Source organism: Phascolarctos cinereus, unplaced genomic scaffold (assembly GCF_003287225.1).
Source record: "Phascolarctos cinereus isolate Bilbo 61053 unplaced genomic scaffold, phaCin_HiC Scaffold_1;HRSCAF=81, whole genome shotgun sequence".
NCBI lineage: Eukaryota > Metazoa > Chordata > Mammalia > Diprotodontia > Phascolarctidae > Phascolarctos > Phascolarctos cinereus.
In genome coordinates, this window is record NW_027555514.1 from 32,544,626 (window position 1) to 32,557,205 (window position 12,580).

The following is a 12,580-nucleotide window of genomic DNA, read 5'->3' on the forward strand; positions in this document are numbered from 1 at the left end:
CTAGGTGGCACAGGGTAGCTATGTGGCATTGTGGACAAAGTACTGGACCTGAAGTCAGGAAGATTCATCTTCATGAGTTCAATTCTGACCCCAGACACTTACCTACCAGCTGTATGTGCCTGATCAAGTTACTTAACCCTGTTTGCCTCAATTTCCTCATCTGTAAAATGAGTTGGTTTAGGACATGTCAAACCACTCCAGTATCTAGCAATAAATGGTCAAATGGGGTCATGAAGAGTCAGACAGGACTGAAACTACCACACAACAACAACAACAACTAAGACTGTATGGTTTTATATGACCGTTTGAGCTAAATAATCTATATCAATTTGAATGGAGGAAATGGGCTCATTTGCTCACTGATACTACTTTCAAACTAGCTTCAGTTCCCCTTTTCTTAAAAACATTTAAACCACAATTTGGAAATTCACAGTAGAGAAATTAAATTTTAATCACAAACTTAGTTTCTAATTAGTTTATAATACCACAAATTCCTGCAGATTAGGAACAAAGATTCCCTTCCTTCTTATTTGTGTCTTTGTCTGCCCTTCCAACTTGCTCAGTTAGAAAGGCAGAGAGATACTTTCCTTTTTGAAGGCTTTGAAAGTTCTTCAGAACAAAGATGTTCTTTTTTCCCTTTGACTCATCACAGGAAAAAGTTAGCAGCATTTATCAAAACATAAACAATATTATAAGATAGACACATAGATGTACTTTCTGGCAAAGTGTTTCCTTCCCATCTCTCTGAAAGTTTAATCAAAAACTCAGTGTCCACACACACACACACACACACACACACACACACACACACACACACACACACAGAGTCTCAAAACCTTTAATTTAACAAATAGTAGTGGGCCCTTTAAGAAGCAGAAGGCATGATCTTTTAGACAGGGATCCCAGCAAATCAGTATTCTATTTGGTAGGGATGAAGCTATTCAATGGCCAATCTCATTTTTTTTTAACAGAAAAGGATCAAATGTGACAAATTTAGCCCAGAATAATTTATCAGCTTAATCTCTTACAATTTTAGACCAAATTTCATACAAGTATATAGCACTGTTTTGTTTTTTGTCCTTTCTGGTTAAACTGGGAGTTTTACCTAATTATATGACATGAGGAATTTCTCTAAAGGGATTTTTCCCCCTGTGTGTTACTACCAGACCCCATCCTTTTCCAATTGAAGGATCCATACCTGTACAAAGGATTCCCCTACATACATAAATGTTAGATTCTCCTTCCTATAGGAGGGGTTCCCCTATGTATTCTTCTTCCTGTGGGTTATTCTTTTAAGCACCTTCCCTTAGCTTTATCCAATGTGAAACCATGCCTTAGCTCAGAAAATTGGTATCAAAGTCAAAGGGGAGTCCAACCTTTGGAGAAGTCTCCATGGAAAAGTCACTTACTTCATGCTCAGGAGTTCTTCTAAGAAACTGTCTAAGGGGCTAGGGTTTCTCTCTCAGCCTCCTGACTGGCTCCCCAACTGTCACCAGTGAAATTGATAAAGACTGAGATGATTAAATCTAAGCATATGGATTTATTACTAGGACATGCGATTGATAATAAATCAGGTCCAAGGCCCTTCAGTAGGCACAAGGTCATCATTTGCCAGTTTACAAAAAAAAAAAAAACTTTTTTATATTCAGCAATGAGGAACCAGTCAACCTACACAATCTTGAGAAACGTTGGTGTTCTCTCTTTCTGATTGGCCAGAGATTTACAAATCTTTGATTATTAGTAGAATATCCTAGTACATTTTGTGACTATTAAAATACATCATAATATGTATGGAACATTGTGAGGTTAGCACCTGTTACCTCATTTCCCAGAATCATTTCAACATCTCTGTTTCCACATAATCATATGAATTACAGCAAAGCAAGGCCTGACTCACAAAATGGAGAATACTCACAATATTAAAAAAAAAAAGGTTTTTTTTTTGGATTTTACACAATCCTGAGCTTTGAGCAATAGACCATAAGAGTTTCAAGTAAACCCTCTTAATATAATAGTTTCTTAACAATCTGAAGGTTTTTTTTCCTTTTTAATTACTCCTGTGATCCCAAATTAAGAATACAATATAATACAATTTGAAGTTCCTACTATTGCTCTTTAATAAACATAGGCAGAGTTTCCTGGAACCAAAAGATTGGCTGTATATCACATGATTCTTTCATAACTGCTTACAGTCAATTTATTTTTTAAATTTTTTTAAATTTTGTTAAATATTTCCCAATTACATGTAAAAAATCAACAATATTTTTAAATAAATTTCAAATTCTCTCCCTTCCTGTCCTTCCCCCTTCTTTGAGAAGGCAAGCAATTTGATATTGATTATGCTTGTAAACTCATACAAGATATATATCCATGTTAGCCATATTGAAAAAGAAAACAAAGAAAAAATACACACATGTATATTTAAATTTGCTTCAATCTGCATTCAGAGTTCATCAATTGTCTCTCTGGAAGTAGATAACATTCTTCATCATGGGAATTGTCTTAGGGTCATTGTCTTGATCAGAGTAGCTAAGTCTTTCACAGTTAATCATCCTTGCAATATTACTGTTGCTGTGTACAATATTTTCCTAGTTCTGTTCACTTCACTTTGCATGAATTCATTTAAGTCTTATCAGGTTTTTCTGAAACCACTCATCATTTCTCATAGAACAATAATATTCCATCACAATCATTATACAACTCGTTCAGCCATTCCCCAATTGATGAGCATCCCTTTGATTTCTAATTATTTGCTACCACATAAAGAACTACCATAAATATTTGGGCAACTAGGTGGCACAGTGGTTAGAGTGCTGGCCCTGGATTCAGGAGGGCCTGAATTCAAATATGGCCTCAGACAAATACTAACTGTGTAATCCTGGGTAAGTCACTTAACCCAGTTTGCCTCATTTTCCTCATCTGTAAAATGAATTGGAGAAGGAAACAGCAAACCACTCTAGTATCATTGCCAAGAAAGCCCCAAATGAGGTCATGAAGAGCCAGACACAACTAATCAACAAAACAACAATAACAATAAATATTTTGTACAAATGGGTCCTTTCCCCTTTTCTTTGATCTCTTTGGGGTATGGAATAGTAGCGGTTTTGTTGGGTCAAAGGGTGTGCACAGCTTTATAGCCTTGTGGATATAGTTATTAATTATTCTTCAGAATGGTCAAACTAGTTCATGACTCCACCAACAGTGTATTAGTATCCCATTTTCCCCCCCACATCCCTTCTAGCATTTGTCTTTTTCCTTTATTTTTTTTGTCATGCCAATCTGATAGTTGTGAGAAGCTATCTCAGAGTTGCTAAATTTGGATTTCCCTAATCAGTAGTGATTTTGAGCATTTTTTCACGGGACTATTGAGAGCTTTGATTTCTTGTGAAAAAAGTGCCTATTCATATCCTTTGACCATTTAGACTGCGGAATGGTTCTTATTTTTTTTTTCTATAAATTTAGCTGAGTTCCCTATATACTTAAGAAATAAGGCCTTTATTCGAGAAACACTACATATTCCTCAGTTTTCTGTTTTTCTTTTAATTTTGGTCATATTTGTTTTATTTGTGCCAAAGCTTTTTAATTTCATGCAATCAAAATTATCCATTTTGCATCCTAGTTTACAGTCAATTTAAATGCCATCAAATTTTGCTTGTGTTTTTTAAACAAGCTATGAAGGAAGTGGGTAGTTCAATTTGACCAGAGGAAGGAGAAGCAGGCCCATAGATTGTTTGCATGAGCATCATCTAGAACACCTGCATTAGCTGACACTCCTTCCCACACATACTCCAGACTGATGGGTTCTTTGAGTCCCTGACCACTCATAGTTGACCCTGGTGATATTAACACTTTCACCTCTTCTTCTCACAGCATATGATGGAATAAAAAAAGGGGGGGGGTGACCTCTCCAAAAGGATATAGCTGCAAGGTTCATTCCTGTTCTCTGCATGCATTATATTGTGTCTAATGTCTTGGACACCAAGGTTTCATGTTTTATTCTTCTCCTTTGCTTCACTTTTTTTTTAAAGTGTAATAGTCTAGAATTACTTATACAGTAGAAATTAAAATAAGACACCAGGTTCAGAGATTCACAGTTGGGTGAGCCTTAAGCAGATATATTCATTTTCAGATTGAGGTTTATTTTTATTTACTATCATAGGGCATGTTTTATTATATACTAAAATTAATATAATAAAATCATGCCACCCTCAGGCACTCATATTACATGTGCTTTGTCATTTATACACACAAATAAAAAAATCTCTGGATTGGAAAGGATATGAAAAGATCACTAAATCAGGGTCCTATTCAATTCATAAATTATTGCTGTGACAACCTGCTACTTCCTTGATACTTCTATGGATGAAGAACTTGCTCCTTTTATAGACAATCCATTCCATCTTTCAGCAGCCCTAAATCTAGGGAAGTTTTTTCTTATATTTAATAAAAAATTTCTCCTTTCACCTTCTTCCATAGATCTTATGTTTATCTTCAGTAGTAATACTTGTAATTCTTCTTCTGCATGATGATCCTTTAGATTATTGAAGACCACTGTCTTATCTTTTCAGTCTTCTTTCCTTTTAGCTAACCACCTCCATTTACTTCAGCTGTTCCTGCAATAACATGGTTTACAAAACTTTCACTAATTCTCTTTTCTCCAGATAAGCTGATGATGTCATTACCCTTGCAAAATATGGCATTAGAATTGCACAGGAAGTAGTCCAAATGTGGTCTGACCCGTGCAGATTATAGTGGGATAATTAGCTCCTCTTTCCTAGAAACTGTAAATCATTTCATGAAGCCTCTGATCACATAAACACTATTGGTAACCAAGTCACAGCCCCTATCAGCAGACCATTTTTCCAAATGAATTCACATTAAGCCGGTTCTCTCTAATTCTTTGTGTGTGCAATTGAATTTGTGAGCCTGAATTTGGATTTTAAATGGATTATCATTAAGGTTAGTCTTGGTACAACTACTTTTTGGTTTTGTTTTTACTTGCGGATGTTATATTAAATGATATTTCTGTCATCCAACATAATTAGCTAACATATTTGATAAGTTTAATTTACAGGTCTTTAAGTCAATGATTAAAAATGTTGAATGGGCTAGGACCATATAGACTGCTCCCTCCATTGATTCATTAGTCAATATTCTTTGGCTATACTTTTTTTCCCACTGGACATGAATCTAGTTAACTGTGAAATGATTTACCCCAATTATGTCTGATAAACAATAGAGTAAAATATAAATTGTGCAACATACCTTGCTACTAATGTAAAACCTACAAATGACGCTCATTGCTATTTACTCTTATCCACTGGCTCATTGCTAGGAGACTCTTTGTTGTTATAACCAAGATACGTTATTTCTGCAACATTCTCCTTGTTATACTTTTAACCCTGAAGAAGGAATAAGATTAATTTGCTATGACTTATTCCTAATGAATCCAAGTTAATTCAAAGTGAGTGTGACCTCCTTTGCTCAATGTCTGGCATCTGTATGATAATCATTCTAGATTTTTATGAGTATCAACATAAAAGTCATCAATCTATTGTTTCCCAAATCCACCATTTCTCACTTTTTGAAAACTGGTACATTCCCCCCACGATTCCCCGTCTTTGGTGTTCTGGTACTTTACCTATTTACAACGATTCCTCAAAGATTCTCGATGGTGGTTTCATTTCTACTTTTATACATTCTTTCTGTGTTCTGGGAATTAATTCACCTGAAACTTGAGATTTGAGATAATTAATAAAAAAAGTAGGTGCCATATTTCTGTTTCCCTCCCTATCACATTATTCATGTGTCTCTTAATGTTGTTTTTTTATGCCATCACTGGTAAATATAGACGTCTCCTCCTTGTACAACCCAATCTTCCTGATTTGTTTTGCTCATCATTTTGCCTTTCGTGATAAATATGTTCTATTTCTCTGCAACTCAGTTGCTGAGGTCCTATCCAACTCCATAATCTTCTGTTTGTCTTCTTAAGATTTTGGTAGAAACTAATCAGAGAAAAACATTTATAGTCAATCAGAATCAACTTAGGGCTGTGTCATCGGGTGTCACATTGCAGTCAAGTCAAGAGAGAATTAGCTTTGAAATCTGCCTCAGACACTCACCAGCTGCATAATTCTAAGCAAATCAGTTAGCTTCAGGACCTCAGTTTTCTCTTCTGTAAAATAGGCATAGTTTTTGTCTTACAGCATTGTTATGAGGATCAAATTAGATGGAACAAATAAAACTTAATGCACTTTGAAAATGTTACTTCTTGGTCTTTGTTGTGACATTATCTCTTCTATAAGAACATAAGCAGAAGCAAGACTGTTCCATTTGTTTTGTCCTAGTATCCCCGAAGCTGTTTACAGTGTCTGGAACGTAGTAGACCCTTAATAAATTTTTGTTGATACACTGAAAGCATTTTGTGGACCTTAAATATGGGTTACTACTACTGCTTACTACTATGGCTGCTGCTGCTGCTGCTGCTGCTGCTACTACTACTACTACTACTACTACTACTACTACAATTACCCATTTTCTCTATTTTATCCCATTCTACTTTCTACTTTCCATGTACCCCACATAAGTAGAATTCCCCTAGGGGCATCATTTCTTTGAATTTTTCACTTGATCTCTTGAGCTCTTTCAATTGGGCCAGACTTAGTCTACTTACTCCGAAAGAGAAAAAGGTAAAAACTGCTATTATCTGGCCTGGGAAAACTATGAAGGGGGAAGGGAAGGAGAATAAGCATTTATATGTCAACTGTTATGAGGCAGGTACTTTGTCAAGCACTTTACAAATATTATCTTATTTGATCCCCATAACAATTCTGGGAGATTGTTGCTATCCTTATGTCTATTTTGCAGTTGAGGAAACTGAGGCAAACAGATGTGAAGTGACTTTCCCGGGGTGTCTCATACCTAGGAAGTATCTGGGGCTGGATTTTACCCCAGGTCTTCCTGACTCCAGGCCCAGCACTCTATTCATAGTGCCATTTAGATGACACATAAGGCAGAAAAAGATGAATATAGCTGGTCCTTAAACAAAAGGAGGAGACCAGAGCAATTCTTCAATAAAAAAAATTAAAAAAAAATTCCTAGTTTGTAGGAGGCCGTAATATCATGGTATCCTTTGAGGCCCTGAGTAAAGTTATCTCGTGCAGATAGTGTTAAATTCCTAGGATGATAGATTTAGAACAGGAAGGGGCATATAACATGAGGAGGGAAAGCGTACTAGGCATGGGAGAAAGCCAGAGAAAGTGTAATTCTATTCACCTTTTATACAATCATGATATAATCTTCGTATACTTCAAAGTGCAAGTGAAAACAAAGTTTTCAGAGGAACGATTTGCAGCTGTTATTTTACATCTTCTCCTTGTTCAAGGAGCCTCTCTATCACACTCTAGAAGAATCAATAACGAAAGCTCCAGCTGCCAGGTTTCTGTGAAGACTGTTGCTGTTCTCCTAGAGATCAATTTGGCTGTTTCACATAAATCATTGTCCACGTCTTGGTGTCATTTTTCATTGTCAACCACAAATCCCTTTCCACTTTATTGCTACTGATCCTATTTCATTGTTGGCTTGAGTGATCCTTGAAACACTTGACTTCTCCGCACCAAAAACCTATCTCTAATAGTCAGTGAAGTGTGCTCTGTAAGCACTAACTGCAATCTTTCCATTTTTCCTTGGAGTAATAACCTTTGATATTGTGGAGTATTTTGGAGTAATATCCATCCTTAAAAACCACAGAAAGTGCAGTGAAAAAAAAAGTGTATCAGAATTCATCTGACAGAGAACTAATTAAATGTAAGAAAACAACTAACTCTAGTTTTGTCTGATAAGGGTTAGATATGTTCTGTAAGCCTAGTGTTGGTATTTTTGCATGACTAATGCTGTCACATAATGAAAATGTATGAATGACGTTCAGTCATTTTCACTTGTGTCTGACTCTTCGTGACCCCACTTGGGGTTTTCTTGGCAAAGATATTGAAGTGGTTTTTATTTCCTTCTCCAGCTTGTTTTACAGAAGAGGAAACTAAATGAAACAGGGTTAAATGACTTGCCCAGGTTCACACATATAATAAGTCTCTGAGGTCAAATTTGAACTCGGGTCTTTCTGACTCCAGCCTCTGTGCTGTATCTACTTTGCCACCTAGCTACCCCTAACCAATTGATAGTTCATACCCAATACTTTGCACACACTTGAAACATCTTTATAAACATATAAATAAACAAAAGCCATTTTGTTATTCCAAAGGCATTTGTGCAAAGTGCTCAGGGTACAAAGAGAAAATTAAATCTAATCTTTTCCCTCAAAGAATGTATGTCCTAGGAACAAATTAAATAGTGAGGTAGAATTTTATGGGGTATTTGATATTTACACAGAAAAGTTTGATATTTACACAGGGCAACCTAAAGAGGGGGAGAGAGCACGGTGCTGGGCACATAGGTCGGTTCTTAATAAATGTTTGTTGATTTATTGCAGTTATTAGGGGGAATAGATCTTCCTACAGGCTCTAGCACCTGAGATCAGTCTTGAAAGAAGCTAAGGATTTTAAGACGCGGTGGTGGGGAGGGGGAGAACATTTTAGGAATTCCAGACATCCTGAGTGATGGCACAGAAATGGAGCAGAAAATGAAAAGTTCAAAGAAAATCAGGAACTCTTGTTTTATTGGAATGAAGAATGCACGAAGGAGAGTTGTGCCAAAAGATTCTGCAAAGGTAAACTGAGGCTGGATTAGCCCTTTTGGGCAGCTCCCAACTAGCTGCTAATGAATTGTGCTATCGTTGCTGCCCCTGATGAAATACAATGAAACAAATCTAAAAATGCATTTGAGCCAAACTTTATGAAAAAATTAAAACAACATACTTTTGCCTGTTGTTATATGTGTATTGTATTTTTCACAGAGATGACAAGCAGGTAGAAAACAGGAATTTGTGGATATGGAGCATGCACACCTGTCAGAAGATTAGCAAACTCCTGTCAAATGAGTACTGGAAATGTACTGCTCACGGTTGATATTTTGTTCTCAACTGGCGTGAGGCCCAATTAGTTGCTGTGCAAATTTGGAGGCAATTAGGATCCTATTTAACATTTGGCCCTACATGAATAATTTGAATTTTTAATGTGAAATGCCTAAGCCAAGAATATGCTCTTGAAATATTCTGTTTCAAAGTTAATTTCAAAAACAAATTTTAACTCTAAAAGGAGTCAAATCAGAATGGTGTACACCTATATAAGTGAAAACACAAGATTATTTTCAGAGGAGAATTGTTAGATTTTTTTTTTCACTTTTTCATTTACCCTTCTCCTCCTCCTCAAATTCCTGGTCTACTTTCTGTTCCTTGAATTTAACCATCAATCCAAAATAAGGTAGTCAATTTAACCATCTACTGGGTATTTACAAAGATTAGTCTTTGAGAGATCAATTTTAAATGTAGCAAATGTGATTAGTATAGTTCATGTATTACAGGAATGATTTCTGTGCTGTATCGATGGGAGATCCATTTTAAACAGAGGATTATGGAGTTTAAAAATAGTTATTTTTTAAACAAGATCATTATACCTCCTTCCCTTATAATATTGAAAGGAGCAGGACATGATGTGCAGCATGGCTTTCTTTTGCTATGTAAGTGTTCATGAGATGAATTAATAAATGTGGATGCTCACCATAGGCTTACTTATTAATAGTTCTAGCACATAATTTTATGCAACAAATTAAGCTGAATTTTAGTTGTTGCAAAATGTCATGTTCTAAGTAGCAATGAAATTCTCCATCTCCATCATCTGCATTAGTGTTCCAGAGTTAGGCAAATGTTGTTGAGTATGGACAAGCTTCAAATCACTTGGCCCGTGCCGAGCCAAATGGTTAATATATACTCTTAGTAAATGGCTGTCTGGCTTTCTGCACATTATATTTGTCGCATGCGATCTGTTCTCTTTGAAACAGTCAAACACATCAGGCATTAGACTTGGGCACTTAACTTTTACTCAAATATCAGAAACAAAAAGCAATCTGCTTCCATCGGGAATCAATGGTTCATGCAAGGTACAGAATAACACATGCAAAAAAGGTATTTCCATTATATTTTCCTCCAGCATGGACTAGAAAAGCGGTAAAAATTACTAAAACATCATCTGTGGGTAAAACTGCGGTTCACCTATGTTTTCCCAGGGAATTCTTGTGGAAGAAGCCAAAGATACATAAGCAAAAAAGGATAGATTTTGTCCTTGGAGTAAATTGGTGGCCTTGAGTCGACTGGACAGATGACTTAATAGTTGTTGCTGATTCTAGTGATTGGGGTCAATGCTCGTGAAGACCCAAAGTATGATGCAATATCACGAGCAGAATTTCAGGAGCCTGACATTATACTTTGCAATTTTCCATAATTGCATGATAAGAATTCTTGAGTATTTTGGTAACATGGGCCACCTCTGGTTGTGTGGTGGTGTGGCTTGTTACTCACATTTATAATCAGAATAAATGTTAAATTTCATTTCAAGGTTAGTGAAAGTAAAAATATATCCCATCCAGGTTCATGGACTTTTCCTAGTTAGGAACCCCTATCAAATAGGTTTGCATTTGCAAACCAGAATCCAGAGAAAGAAGCAGCCTTTGACAGGCAGGCCATTTGTCATGGTTTTGTACAGTGATTAATGAAGTCACACCCTCCCTTCACCCCCACTACTGACTTCCTGCAAGTTGCAAGAGCAAAAGTTTGTTCCAGTATAAGAAATGGAGATGTGCATTTCCCCCCCCAGCCCTTTCCAGAAAGAAAAGAATCAGTTGTCAGGCAATAGCACCATCTTCTGTATCCCAATTACATTCCAAATCTGGGAGATACATGTTGAGGGGTAGTCAGGATCCCTAAAGCTCTTGACAAGCTGGAATGTTGAACTGAAGCTGAATAAGATGAAAGTGACTAGAAATAAGTATGAATGTTAGACTATCAGTTTGAAAAAATAGGAGAGAAGCAGAAAGAACATACAGAAAGAGAGAGAGAGAGGTGGCACGGAGAGGCCATTTTTGTCAAGCCAAAAGGGGTGCACGTTGATTGAGGAATAAAATGTGGTATGATAGTGTAGTAGAATTTTGCATTTTTAAGAAATTATGTATATGAAAAATTCAGAGAAACTTGGGCAGTTTTATAAGCTGATTTGAAGCAAAGTAAGCAGATTCAGGAGAACAATTTATTTGATGACCACAGTAATGTTAAGGAAAGCAATGTGGAAATGCTTCATAATTCTAATTGGTGCAACATCTACTCAGGATTTTAGATGACTGATGGCAGAATCTCTCCCACTTTTTGGGGATGAGGTAGAGGTCTCGAAATGTAGACTGAGCCATATATTTTCAGATGCAGATAATGTATTTACTTGTTTAGTTTGCACTGATTTGTTACAAGGGATGATATTCTTATTTTACTGGGAAGAGAGCTGTTGGAAAGTGGAAGTATCATATTTTTTTTTTAAAGGGGCAGTCAATAAAACTTTTTAAAAAAGATTTAAAAATAGATAAGAAAACCACTGGAGTGGCTGGAGTACCACATAAGCTGTCATGTAGGATACAGTTTTGCTTTATTTTGTTTTTCTTCAAAACTAAAAATATTCCATAGAAATTTCAGAGACAAATTTGAACTCAATTTAAGGGAGGCGGAATAATTGTAAGAAACTTTCTCACAATTAGAGCTGTCCAGCACTAGAATTTCCTGCCTCAGAAATCGGTTAAGTTCCCTTTCAATGGAATTCTTCCAACAAAGTCTAGGACCATTTATTGGGGATGGAATAAATGTGATTTTTCTTTACATCTTGAATCTAATGGCTTCTGAGGCCTCTTCCAACTTTCAGATTCTGTTATTCTATGAAAAGACTCAGAATCTTGGCCTAGAACAATTTAGTTATTCTGGTCACTACTTTGCTGAAAGGAAGGGAATGGCCATTTTATTCTATATTAATTATTATGCTTGAAATTTCTGTAAGGTACTTTCAGATGGACAAGGTTGGCTGGATAAACATATGTATACATTTTTTTTCCTTTGGGGAGAGGATGGTATGGACCTATGATCTCAATTCTGTAAAATATTCCCAGTGAAGAAATGTTTGTACTTATGTACAACACCGATTTTTTTGTGATTTTTAAATCTGACTTTTGCCTGGGAAACAGACATTAAATGACTTGTGCAGGGTCCCATAGCCGGTATGTGTGAGAGCACCAACTTGAACCTCATTCTTCTTGACTCCAAAGCTGACTCTCCATTGGCTATGAGGATGTACACATTGATACAAAAGTATATGTAAAAAGAACAAGACTTAAGGACATATGATTCTTGGGCACAGTGAGGTAATTTTCTCAATGGCGGTTCACAAGCGTATCTATTAATTTTGTCTTTCCCCCTACAATTCAAAAACAAAAAATAAAACTTCTTTTTCTCATCAAAAGTCCCTACTTACAAAAAGGCTTGTACATGGATTCCTAAAAACTGAAGATAAACTCTGCTATATTCTCTTTCCACAGGCAGCTAGATGGTGCAACAGATGATAGAAGACTAAGTTTGGAATCAGGAAGACTTGTCTTCATG

General features: G+C 36.2%; 1 protein-coding gene across 1 annotated transcript in view; it reads left to right on the forward strand.

Moving 5' to 3' along the window:
• Window positions 1-12,580, forward strand: part of ZNF385D (zinc finger protein 385D) — a 345,593-nt gene that overhangs the window by 290,301 nt on the left and 42,712 nt on the right.